The sequence below is a fragment of the Anomalospiza imberbis genome, chromosome Z (assembly GCF_031753505.1).
Source record: "Anomalospiza imberbis isolate Cuckoo-Finch-1a 21T00152 chromosome Z, ASM3175350v1, whole genome shotgun sequence".
NCBI classification, from domain to species: domain Eukaryota; kingdom Metazoa; phylum Chordata; class Aves; order Passeriformes; family Viduidae; genus Anomalospiza; species Anomalospiza imberbis.
This window is the reverse complement of record NC_089721.1, coordinates 28,619,263-28,633,462: the sequence shown is the minus strand read 5'-3', so window position 1 is coordinate 28,633,462 and position 14,200 is coordinate 28,619,263. Positions and strand designations below refer to the sequence as shown.

Sequence of the window (14,200 nt, the reverse complement as noted above, 5' to 3'; positions counted from 1 at the left end):
GCTTTCAATTTCTGCAACACATCTATCAAAATCTTATCATGAATTGCTGGCAAGCATATGCAAGTTTATAGCAGAAAAATTCCTTCAAATGCAGAAAAGCCTCCCAATGAGGTCAAGGCAGTCAGCAGTGTCTTAGTGCAGAAGCAGTTGATGGTAAACACCAGCTAAATCTACAGAGGAGAAATCAATTCATTTCAATTATAAACCACATGCCTCCTGCTTTCTTTTGCATAACCACAGTAAGGTCTCAGAAGCAGGGATATCGATAAAACCATTAAGCAGTAATTTTTCTATCTGTGATTCAACATCACTTTGACTGAATACCTAACACAGCTTTTGCAGTACTGGAGAATCCTTTCTGTGAATGTGTTTTTCCATATCTCTCTTAACTTCTTAAACTTTTGAAAATGTGCAGCAAGCATAACACAAACCTCAAAACAATCCCTCTGCATTTATTCCACTTCTTCATGGTGAGTGACCATTCCATCAAGTTGCTCTGACTGCCTGATTCTCCCTGCTGCTACAGTGACCCATGTAAGGGCTTGCTTTCTGTTGCCTTACACCATTAATGAATTTTGAAATACTATGGGCAACTCTCCTTGTGCTTCATCTGATCTTTTGTCAAAAGCTTGGACTGAAGCCTTCTTCAGACAATATTTTTTGTATTCTTTGTGTGTATTTCATGTGTCAGAGTCCTGAGTGAGAACTCCTGGTTAACTATCCAGAAAGTTAGATATAAGGGGTAATGTTAGAGGAGATGTTTAATTCTGTTTCTCATGATGAAGACTAAATTACAGATAGGATATTTGAGCTTTCAAGAGGAAATTAACTGGAGAAGAAGTTTAAGAAGAAATTAAGTTCCCATTATGATTGTTTCTTACTGTGGAGAAAATTTGGTAATTTTGTGTTTTCTGATAATAGCAGTGTTGGAGTCATTCTTACAGAGCAGGCTGCACCCCTATCTTCATAACTCCATATTTGTTATCCTTTGTACATTATGGCTGTGTAAAATTTTTGATTGAGGATGAAAAAAACATCTGTGAAAGTAGCCTGGGGCTTATGGAATGGCAAACTTGAAATTATGAATAGAATTTCAAGTCTGTGCCTTCATGTAGAGAAAGGTTTTTAATTCTTGTAGTTGAGGTCTCCAAGTGACCCAAGTCCATTTACTCTGCGTAGCATAAAGTTGTAGTTTTTTCAATCAGGTAGAGCTTTTCAAGACTGCTGCTTGTGGTTGTCAAACAAGGAAGTAATGAATTTTTGTATTCATATTGTGTTATCTGAGATCAAGAACAACATTTCTTGTTGTTGAGAGTAAGAGAATGTATTTTGGGAGAAGGGTGGGATATGGACTGAGCTTATGATAAATTGAAGTATTTTTCCCAATACGGTCTAAAAGAACATCAATGTGTGCTGCAGAATAATACAAGGGATTGAGAACAAGGCATCAAGGTCTACTGTCAAAGAAAAAAAACACTTATTGTTGATATATTACCACACAGGTGCACAGCAGGGCACTCTGGAGTCAGGCTATACCTGGCACTACTTAAGCAAATCCAGCAGTACATTCAAGTAGGAGAAGTGATGGGTTCCACCTTCTGGAATAGCTAGGATGAATAAGTCAGGACAAAAAACTGTCCCTGGCTGAGATAATTTCAAATTTAGTGATGTAATTCCAGATAAAAAAACAGCTAAAAATGTGCAATTTTTATAGCAAATCCATGAATTACTAAATTACAAACTTTGCAACAATACAGTTATTCTTCTTTATGGTCTTGCACTTCGTCTCTTATAGAAGAGTGATAAAAAAATCATGCACTGCTTCTATAGCTCATCATAAAAACAATGCTCAAGGGTTTTTTTTAAAGGTACTTGTTCAGACTTATGGTTTAATGCATTGTGACCTAGTTAATTCCTCTTAGTTAAAAGAGTTAGGAGTTTCACATATTTGCCAAAGCAGTCTCCTTACTATTAGTACAATATAAAGAGACCTTAAACCTGGCAGACTCACCTTTTTCAGGTTTCTTATTATAGTTTTAGAAGGGTGAAGGCATCTTTGTATGAATTGAATTCAAGGCTCCATGTCTCAGAGTGTCTGTGGAGTATATCCCATCTTTATACTAATGGATAAATGTCAAATAAAGATGCTGTGGACATAATTATGTTTTATTCTCCAAACTCTGTGTTTTATTGTGGAAATATTTCAGCCTATATTCTATAATTTGATTTAACAGCAGAATCTTAGTGAGCAGTTCTTTCTTTTTGGCCTCTCTCCCTCTAGGATAAGAACAGTTAGGGCAGTGTAGCTTTGTTTGTTCATTTGTTTTGTTAAAGTGCATACAGCTTTATACTTATGTGGAAGAAAGCAGATTAAATATGTTTTTCACTTAACTTGAAAACACAGAAATTTGGTATGGCCTTTAGTTGTTATGGGAGCTTGTTTAACAGCTAAGGCTGTCCCTGAAAAATTTGTTTCAGGATAGTTACTGGTGGACTTACGTTGACCCAGTTATTTCTCAGCATCAGACTAGCAGAATGTTCAATAGTTTGGATACCAGTATATCATCTATGGGTTAAAGTGTAATAAAGAAGCATTCAGCTGTAAGCCTAAAACCTTGCATGGAGTTTATGCCTAATTTCATTCCAATGAAAAATTAAAACATTCTTTAGAAGTATGGGAAATTTATCTGCTTTTTATCATACAAGTCAGTAATCAGATTGTACATTTGATAAGAACAACATTTGTTTTCAAAGTTATCTGAAAGGGGAATGGCTTAGAACATGGTCAATGGGAATTCTTTCACTAATGGCTAATCAGTCTAATCCTACGTTATGAAATTTGGAAGACCTGAATTAGTTCACTTCATCCCAGACTGCAAAGTTTTGTGAAAATACAAGTGATTGGCAGCAGCTTCATGAAAAAAGACGGGGAGAATATATTACGGCACTACTTTCTCCTTGGCAAGCTAATATATAGGCAGATTGATGCAAACACATTAATTGCTTAAACTTGTTTTGAGGAAACTGGCCAAAGGGTTCCAGCACTGTGTTCAATTCAGTAGTTTGAAAAATACAAAATAGGCATCTTGATATAATCCTGGTTTCTATGTTATTATTTTGATCTAATGCCTGGAAATTATGTTTTAGCAAATCAGTGTATTAACCTGTGTGTTTTGTTCACTAACCCATCTCATCTTGTCCTGGAATTAAAATCAAGAATGAACAGCACTAATTATATCAGAATTCTCTACCAACATGCTTAATCGTCACTCTGTGGTATTTTTAAGAAAATAACCTTGAAAACATGCTCTTTATTCAGTGTGAGGCTGAATCCCATATCTCCTCAATTTTTAAGGACGGTTCTGACACTAGATACTTAAATGCAGATCAGATAAACAACCTCCTTTTGATGAATGGACACAGAGCATCCAAGATTTTGTAGGCTGTAATTCCTGCGAAATTCCTTTCAGAATGGTGAACAAACTATATCCTCAATAAAATATTAAAAGTAAATAAAGGTGGCCACATTTTATTGCTGGATCAGTATGTTGCCTTTCCATGAGTCAGTTTTAAATTTTGCTTTTATATGATGTTCCAATTTAAAGAATCACAGAAATGTCAGATATTTTCCAATAGATTTCTGGGATTTGCATTTGCATATCTTCCAGGATTAACACAGAGTAAATGTACCTGGAACAGCACCCTATGGAAGGGTTAAAATTACTTTGGAATGAATTGGGGGAGTGTGGATTGATTTGTATTTGCCATATATATCTTTATTTCAAGTCCAGAGTTTCTACAATATTCAGTTATTTTTCTCTACAGCTTTAAAAGGAGTGCAGCATTTATTAAGTTTAATTAGTTTCCCTGGAGACTTGCAGGGTAATGGTACAGTTACTAAAGGACAGCAGCTTCTAATTGAGGGTAGCTTCTAAACAAAGATACATGTAGTTGCATACATCCACTTTCAGGGCTGAGTTGGTTCAATGATCCATTGTTTATGTTTGGAGATGGATGTGCTGTGGTGTTAATTGACTTGAAAAGTGCCAAGTCAACTTATCTTTGAATTTGTGTGACTCACAATTCCAGTGAATTAACAATTTTACAATTAACTTGCAGTGGAGAAACTGAGGTACAAATCAAACATCTGATAGGTTGAGATTTTTATTAAAATGCACACCAGGCATTACCCCTCCCCCACATTTGCACTCAAACTCAACTACTCAATGGTTTTGAAGTTAGCACCTTGGCCTTTGAAATATTTGAACTACCTTTCAGATTTTCTGAGCTGTATGGATCCTGAATAGAGAATCAGTCACTTTTCATCTTTCAGATATGAACTCTAGAAGAGGCTTTGACTTGGTCCCCATTGCTTGCAACAACTCCAGGCAATGCTAAAATTGGGGAAGAGTGGCTAGAAAGTTGTCCAGCTGATAAGAATCTGAGGTGTTTGCCAGATAGATGAACATGAGCTAGCAGTGTGCTCAGGTGGCCTAGAAGGTGAATGATATCCTGGCTAATATCAGAAATAGTGTGGCCAGCAGACTAGGGAAGGAATTTTACCCCTGTACCCAGCACTGGTAGGGCCACACCTCAAGTTCCATGTCCAGTTTTGGGCCTGCCACTCACTGCAGGACAGACATTGAGGTGCTAGAGCATGTCCAGAAAAGGGCAAAGGGTAGATGGTGAAGGTTCTAGAGTGCAAGTCCTATGAGAAGTGGCTGAGGAAGATGTAGGTATTTAACCTGGAGAAAAGGAGGCTCAGGAGAGACCTTACTGCTCCCTAGAACTACCTGAAAGAAGTTGTAGTGAGGTGGTGATACGTGACACGTAACTAGTGGTAGCACTTGTGGGATCAGTCTCAAGCTGTGCCAGGAGAGGTTTAGATTGAATATCAAGGAAAAGTTATTCACCGAAAAGATTGCCAAGCACTCTGACACTCTGCCCACAGAAGCAGTGGAGTGACCATCCCTGCAGGTATTTAGAAGACAGGTACATGTGGCACTTGGGACATCGTTTAGTGGTGGGCTTGGCAGTGCTGGGTTAATGATTAGATTTGATCATCATAGAGGCCTTTTCCAATATAAACCATTCTATGGTTTTATGATTATATGACTCTATGACTCACGTATGCTAACCTAGCAAACCTGGAAACTTCTGCTGTAATGTTTTGGCATTAACATTGTCATTGCAGCTAGTGTATGATCTTCAGGCAGAACATAATTGCAAAGCACCATCAGCAGGTCATTCCTGAAATAATAGTTGGAGAAATGTATATATGTGAATAATATGTGTGTTTTCACATTAACTTCTCTGGATCTGTTTGCTAGTACATGTGTGAAGATCTGTGTATGGACAATTTCCTTCAGGAATCTGTTTTACAAAGTGTTACTTGATGAGGAAGTAGTCTGTGTAAAACTATGGTAAAGGGAGAGCATATTGTGATTGGTGAAGAAAGAGGGTTTCAACTATTATCTTGATAATCCAACTATATGGGAGGTTATGAGAAGGAGCTCTTATAAAGTTATCTGCTATATTTTAGATATGAATTATTGTTATGGTCTGTCACACAGGGAAAAACGTAAAAGAGGAAATTAAACCCCAACAATAAATAAAAAGGACTTGCCTAGAATGTGTTTTATTTTCCAATAACTTCTGCTGAGAAGCATAAAGCTCCTTTGAGATTCTCATATTTTAGTGGAAATTCCCACTAGACCAACAAACAATGTGTTACTATAATTTTCAGCCTTTTCTTCCTGGGCATTATTAATTATGCATTTTAATTTTTTTTCTCCACCCCGCCCCCCCCAATCTTAAATGGTTCTGATAGTTATTTCACATCAGTTAGACCATGTAAAAATGCCACTTTTCCTAAACATAGATCTGTTATTCTGCCTGTCTTAGCAAGCAGTAAAATGAGATGGAATTAAATTCTTTCTCTTGATGTCTGCTCCTAAGTATCTCATAGCCAAAATGAGATCTTGCAAAATATTTGGGTCTCAAATGCTTTCATTTTTCAACACAATTTAGATTCCTGTTGTTGCCCTTAGTAGGGCCCCCGAAGCTCCTCTGATAGGGGAAAACCTCTTTTTAACAGTTCTGTGCCAGGATTGAGAGATGCATGGGACTTTTTCGGTCTTTTAAAACTGTTTTATCCAATTAACTCTTAAAATATATTTTATTTCTACCTTTCTACCAATAACTCATCCTTTGTCTGTCCACGCAACCTCAGCACTGTGGCTTCCCCAGCCAATCACCCTGTGCCACCAACACTGCAGAAAATGGAATAGATGAAAAAGAAGCTCGGACAATGCCCAAGATCCTCCATCTTGACTCCTATCTACCTCTATACTAAAATCCCAAAACCTAAATTTCTCATCCTATGACAAACTACACTACTCTCTGTTATCTCTTTCACACACTTGTAGACTCCAATCCATCCCAAAGTCTTGGAAGCCTTGTCTATGGGCAAAGGTTAAAAGCAGTGCTTCCCTGGGGTCAGGACCCCTCAGGGCAGGCAGAGAAATATTCCCTGTGCCCTGGTTCCAACAGATACCTAACTACCCCGATGACTAGGGCTTTTGGCTACAAAATGCAAAGACGAATCCCTAGCTCCATATCTAGACATCTAAAGGAGTAACTTGATTTTCAGAAACACGCTGCCATTTTCAATAGGACTAAAAGACATTTGATACTTCTGAGAAACATGAAATCCTATGAAGCTTAAGTAAAGGTTGTCTTTGACTTACTTCTACCTTGCCCCTGCTCTAAGAAGGACAGCAATGCATTTCCTCCTCTCTGAAAAGTGCACCTGAAATAGCTTAGAGAAAATGATGCTTTCTGCAATATTAAACTGGCCATTTGGGGAAGGAGACTTTTCTGAACAAACAGAACTATTGTAAAAATGATCCACTAAAGCTGTTTTAAAAGCAAAAAGAACACAATAATGCAGAAATTGGATGTAGAAAGTTGTAGTTAATTTAACATCACCTTCCTGGAGAAGTTCCCACTGACTTGAAAATTAAAAAAGGCAACCCCCATTTTTAAATGGGGATCCACAAGCTGGTCAGTCTCACTTCCATGCCCAGCAAGATAATAAAGCATATCCTCCTAGAAACTATGCTTAGGCACATGAAAAGTAAGGAGGTGCTTGTTGACAGTGAACACAGCTTTAGTAAGAGCACATTGTACCCAACAAATGTGGTGGCCCTCTGTGGTGGGGTTACAGGGTTGGTGGATAAGAAAAAAACAATTGATACAATTTACTTGGAGTTTTGCAAAACATTTTACAATTTCCCACACAACCTCTTTATCTCTAAACTGAAGAGACATGGATTTAGCAGGTGGACCACTTGTTGGATAAGGAATTGGCTGGATGGTCACACTCAAGCAGGTGCAGTCAATGGCTCAATGTCCAAGTGGAGGGCAGTGGTAGTGGTGTCTTCAGGGGCTGGTATTGGGACTGGAGCTATTTAGCAGCTTTGTTAGTGACAGGGACCATGGGATGGAGTGCACCCTCAGCAGCTGCGCTGATAACACCAAACTGTGTGATGTCAACATGCTGGAGGGCAGGGATTGCATCCTGTGGGACTGTGACAGGCTTGAGAGGGGGACCCATGTGGAACTCATGAAGTTCAATGAGGCCAAGAGCAAGGTCAGGGCAATCCCAAGTACATATACAAGAGTAATCCAGTGCAAGGAGTAGTTATCATGGCTCAGTTTAACATTTCCTGCTAATATCAAGAAATGCCCTTTAATACTTACCTGTTCTCTTTGGGCAGATTTAAGCTGTGGTATTATGCTAATGTACATAAGTAGCATCTTCTCCTTGCAAGCAAAAGAACCCCAAAGCCACTGCAACCAACTTTCAAGAAATTCTTAGTAGTTTTAAAATTCCATTACTTCGGTCAAAGGACTGAGAAACCAGGTATTAAGGATTTCAGGCCTGTCAGAAGCTTCTTCCAATAAGAGGGCTTCTGTCATTCACAGTTGGGCACATTCAAGTTTTCCTGCATTACTTACCTTCATGCTGACAGCTTGAGTGTCTCAGGGGACTGTGGGATTTTCTTTCCCTTTTTTTTCCTTTCAAAGTGTTTTGAGTGTCAGAGGGAGCTGAGAAGCAATGTGAAGGAATGAGAATGAAATGGGTTTTTTGGTGTTTCAACTACTGTCGATTAAATTTCAAACAAAATATTGGCAATTTGTTAAGCTTTTCCTCCCTAACTAATATTTAAAAGCATTCAATTAAGGCTGCATAATGTGTTCAATGTGTTAAACCACCCCATGATATTAGAAAAATATTACATATATAAATAAAATACATCAAAGCATTAAAAAGCTATTACACACTCTGAACATAAAATGGCAGAGTAATGATGGATCCTGCCATGCAGCAAACATATTCAAAAATATTATCTTCCTAGTAATGAAATGCCATCCGTTTCATTTTAAGCTAAATACATTAGACATATCAGTGGAGTCTGTGCTGACACAGCAGTGAGTTGAAATTGAAAATCTGAAATTATATATATGATTGGACACAGTGTTAAAGTAATTTATAGGAAAAACCACAAATGTGCTGGGTCTGCACCTTTTCGTGAACTCATTTTAGAGAATCAGATAGAGGAAAACTCTACCATTTCTAATGTGCAGTAGAATGGCAGCTCGCCAGGACCCCAATATATTCAGTATGAGGGGCAGAAAGGAGAGAAAGAAAGAGGCTAGTGAGACTTTATTCAAATTACAACAATTCTGCATAAACCATCAAGAAAATGGCATTCATTTTCATTGCTCTGACCTAATATGATATAGCAGCTGTAGGAACTATATTAGCTATCAAGACAAGAGGGAGATAACGGGAAAACATTTAGAGAGGAACATCAGGATAAGGCTAATTTCAGCTCAGCTTCAGATGCTTTGCATGCTTTGCCATGGAGAGCAAAGTGGCAGCAGGAATCATTATGACAATCATCTGATACTCAAAGTTTAGGTTGAATTCAGTTTCTGCTGACTGGAATGGAGCCTCAGTTATTACAAACACAAACACAAACACAAACACACACACACACAGCCACACCCACACACCCACACCCTTCCCCTTGCTGTGCAGTGACAATTTTCCCCACTCTCATAAGTCTTTGAGTTTTCCCGGCTTTCTCATCTTTAGTCAGCTAAAGAAAACCAAAGAAAAAACAAGCATCAGAAAAGTTTTGTCCTTGGAGCAGCTCTCTGAGCCTTACTTTCAAATATCTTTCACCCTATTTCTTGAACTTCTTTCCCAAATTCAGAATGCTTTTCTTTTGGTCTGGGAAAAGAACTGAAGAAAGAGGCAGTAATCTACAATTAATGTATGGATTCAGTCCTTCCATTATTATTACAGTTGTCAAATTGATGATTTATAGCTTTATATTTATTTACTGCTTCTTAATCAGAAATAAGGTAATTGGTGTGATGCAAAATATAGACAGATGTTTTCAGAGAACACTTGCTAAGCAGATCAGACACACAAGTTATTTTGGGAATTTATGTTAATATCTTACTATATCACCAACAAATATCCTAGATTTGCCTGATTTTTAAGAGCACCGTTGTTCTGATTAGGCTTTGGGTGACTTAGTTGAGGCCTTCCATTACCTGAAGGAGTCTGCAGGAAAAATTGATTAAGAGGTTTTCCAAAGACTTGTAGAGTCACGATAGGGAGAATGACTTCAAACTGAAAGTGAGCAGGTTTAGATTATAGGTTAGGAAAAACTTCTTCAGTGCAAGGGTGGTGAGGCACTGGAATGGGTTGCCCAGAGAAGCTGTGGATGCCCCATCCCTGAAAGTGTTCAGGGTCAGTTTGGATGGTGTTTTGAGCAGCCAGATCTAGTGAAAGACATCCCTATCCATGGCAAGGAGTTTGGAGCTGGTGGGCCTCTAAGTTTCCTGTCAACCCAAGCCCTGCCTGATTCTGTTTTCTTCAGAGATCATAGCATTCAGAAAACACAAAAAGAAGAGATGCCTAGGTCTTTCAAATGTGTTTCACAGTTTGATTGCACCACTGCTCTTCTGAACAGCAGTAAAAATGTTCTTAACTTTGACAGCAACTTATAAACAGTTTATCTTCTTTACTCTGGATGGATACTTCTTGTTTTTAATGTTTGTGAATGTTATCTTCTAATTTTTTTTTGGTATCTGAATATTATAAAGAGGGTTTTGTCTTGCTGATGGAACATCTACAATATTTGTAGAAGGAACTCACTGCAGAAACTGGTAAATTATATTCTGCTCATCTGAAAGCTGTGTCTGAATCTTTATTGCACATAGGGAAAGAAGACTTTACATTGCTATTGCATTTTTTACCACTTTGCCCTCATGCATAGTTCTTTGGTGTTAGGCAAATCCATTTTGCTCTTCTCTCAGAGAAGATCTACCACACCACCCTTCTGGGAGCTCCAGAAGAAGCCAGAAATGGTTTGTAACATATTTGTCCCATAGTTATAAATCAGATTCTGCTTCACAGCTCCTGTCTGATGGCTTCATTTCTAGTTCCACATCGTGTCAGGTTCCCTCTTCACACTGTTGGGACATGACTTTCAATCCCCAGGGGGTCTCAATCATGCTGAATCCCAGAGGGACATTTCTAGTTTGAATTTGGGATCTTTAGACATCTGCTTTAGAGTCTTCCTGTGCACTTCCTTTCAATCTTCTCAAGAAAGATACTACAGAACTTCTCCTTTTAGAAGCCCCTCTGATAGTGATATAATGAGAAAAAGATAACTTAATCTTAAATGGTTATTGTCTAGCTTTCTTAATGTTTTTTTTTTTTTTTTTTGGTTTTTTTTTTTTTTTTTTAGTTTGTCCCATGGAAAAAGTTAATGCTCCAAATGGAAAATTTTTTAGTGTGACTCTCTACCCTGGGTATTTTTGCTAAGCTTTCAGAAGGGCTGATGTTTACTGAAGCCTTTTCCTAATTTCACAAGGCTGCTTTGTGAGCAGTTCTCTCCTCAAGAAGCTATGAAATAGAAACAGGATACATAAATGAAGCCAGCATATATCTCAGAGCTGCAGTGTAGGACATTTCAGCACTTCCCTGGTTATATTACTATTACTGTTGCTGACAAAAATAGTTCCTTTGCTACGTTCCCTTGTATATTATTGCCAGTGCTAAAGGTATTTTGAAAAAAGATATTCAAAGAACGTGAAGGAATTGTGTCTGACTCTTGGTTCTGATTATCTTTGTCCCAGAATATTTAAGAAATGTGAGGACTCCTACTCACTGCTACATTTACATTATTCAGTGTTCATGATAATAAAATAAGGGCCATTTCTTTCAGCAGTTCACCTGGTTTCCATCACTGAAAAGCTTTCTGGATAAGTTATCTGTTAGTTGTAGGAAGAAGCACTGAAAACACAGTATTTCTTCCTGATAAGTACTTATTAAACAGAATTAGTTCAGTACAGCTAATGTTTAAGGAAATCAAAATGAATGAATGATTACAAATCTGTAATCAGCATTTTAAAACCTACAAATATGCTGGTGGATTTGTATACACAAGATGCAAGGTTACAACTAGGAATTTTTGCTCTTGAAGGATCATTGAATGGTTTTTCTGCTGGGAAATGGGAGGTCTCTTATTCTCTCTGTCAGCTTGATGATGGATCATGATTTTTTTGTTTATTCTGCTACTAATATTATGTTTCACATGTGACTTGGCCTGCAAATTAAAGGGAAATATGGTATTTCTTTGCAAAGAACAAATTCATTGCATTCACTGTGATGTAAAACTGAAGCTAGCATTGTTTTAACCATCAGGGATTTTAGCAAAATCCAGCTCAAATCAGTACAATGAGTAGGGATAATGACTCACAAAATTAGACATTTTGGCAAATTAGGTAGCAGCTTACAGAACTGAACATCACTAGTCCTCATTGGGAGGTCAACAACCCTATGAACAGTGAAGTAGAAATGTGCATAGATGGTCTACTGCAATCCCACAGTAGGGTATTATCAGGCAAAGAACAGAGAGCATTACTGATGAGATACCTAGATAGATTTACATTATTAGCTCAGTACCTTTCTTTTATTAAATAACTGTTTCATTGATACTACTTTAATTACACCATAAGTGGCAAAGTTATTCAGACAGCAGGCAATTGACAAGCATTTTTGAGAATGATGCTAAACTGTACTAAATTAATCTTGTAAATGTGCCCAGACTATTTTTATGTCTGAAGATAAAATAAGAAAGCTAGTAAGTAATTTGGACAAAACAACTACAACTAAACAAAACAACTACATACACTTGAAAATTGGAACAAGCTTTCCATTTTTGTATTTTTTCCTGAGATTTGTTTTTGATGTCCAGGCAGGATTTCAGAAGGGATATTTAGAGCCTCTGCCAAAATATTGGGCCAGATCCTTATCTCCACTATATTGTCATAAACCTGGACTGTCTTGTTGGTTTCAAGGAAGTTACTGCAGGTTCACACCGGTGTGTGTAGCTCAGAATATCGAAGCTCTACTGGTATAGATAGCATTCTGTTTAGATAAAAGTGTCATCACAAGGTTGTGTAACTTTCCTGTTGCAAATCAGAACATTTGTGGTATTTGCTAATTAGTATTTCTCCTTGTAAGCGGTGGTTATGTTACTAGTGCTGTACTATATACCCGTGTTTGTTCCAATTTTGCTATCAGCTTTACCAGGGATGCTCTCAGGTAACTGCATTCAGAATGGACCAACTTTTGCCTTAAATTTGAGCACAAGATCAGAGATTAGCCAAGATAATAATAATAATAATAATAATAATAATAATAATAATAATAATAGAGTTGGTTATTGTTAGTATAAGAATAATTATTAACAGTTTCAAGATAAAAAAATGAGCATAGACTTTGCCCTCCATAAATGTGACAGCTGGAATAACAGGCAAGCCCCTACATCCATGGAACAGACTGCCTTTTCTCACAGACAGCACATCACCAAACAGAAATGCAGTTAACTGTTTAAAACTTTCCTGTATTTTCCTTCAAGTCTTCTCATATGCTTGATATTTCAAATTCTGACACTTAGGCAGTAAATGAGGTAGACTGTCTTCTGTAGCAAGATTTAGACAGAGGCAAGTCCCTTTCCTAAAGGTATAGTAACAGTAATAAGAATAAGGATTAGGGTTGTTAATCTAGTTGTAATGGGGGTTCCACAGTGAAGGACAAAATCCAAAAAAAATCTAGGTCGTTCTCTTTATATGTGAGGTATAGAACATGAGAATCCATGTTTTTTTTTTTTTTTTTTTTTTTTTTTTTTTTTTTTTTTTTTTTTTTTTTACTTCTCAGTGGGTGCTCAGTGCTCTGGAAAATAATTCTGTTTCTTTGTCCCATTGAATAGGCAGCAGAAATACCAAATGTCTTGTTTAGAAATGTCTGATAAGAAGAGGGTGTTTTTCTGCAACAAAATTAATGGAATCACCATGGACAAACCCAAATGTCATCAGTGACAAATCTAGACAAAGATGTGATATAGGACTTTCCCCATATTTTATGGCAATTTGCATCATTTATGGCAGACCCATAATGATGCAAGTAGCCATCAAGTACGATATTTCAGGCCATTGAAATATCATAAAACTGTAGGAGAAATAAATTATCATCCCAGGAATTTGTATTTAAATGGCTGTTGTGAGAAATGAACGTAAACCAGCCACAATGGTTCCAAAAGTTTCCTGGGCATCATGCCAGCCAGAAATTATTTCATTACAGTAATTCTTTGTTGCTCCCAAAAAATTAGACAAAAGACAAGCTCATGTATTATATTGATCAGATTGAATTAAAAAGCTTATATGATCTGGGATTTAAGAAGAGTGAGAAAAGGAAAGAGAAAATAAGAATGATATTTTTGAACACAGAACTACCATTTAATAATTTTTTTGTTATTACTTGTTTTCTGATTTCAGTAAGACTTTTAAACCTTTTTACCAAGGTCTGAAATGAATGTATTTGACCAACTGAGAGAACAGATCCTTGAGCCCTTTTCACAAAATAAACGTTTGGCACTTATTTGTAAGAATCAAATTTGACTTTACACTATAATCTCTGACTTTATCAATGTGTATTTCTTCTACTCATTATGCACTTCAGATATAATTTAAAATTTAGATGAATTACAATTAATTATAATTTATTTTTTAATGTTTATTTTTATTGTAATCCAAAATTGATAATTTT

General features: G+C 37.0%; 1 protein-coding gene across 1 annotated transcript in view; it reads right to left on the bottom strand.

The window, feature by feature from the left end:
• The window catches only part of LOC137464710 (guanine nucleotide-binding protein G(q) subunit alpha-like), a 469,877-nt gene that overhangs the window by 153,568 nt on the left and 302,109 nt on the right, over window positions 1–14,200 (bottom strand). The gene's annotated exons all lie outside the window — the stretch shown is intronic.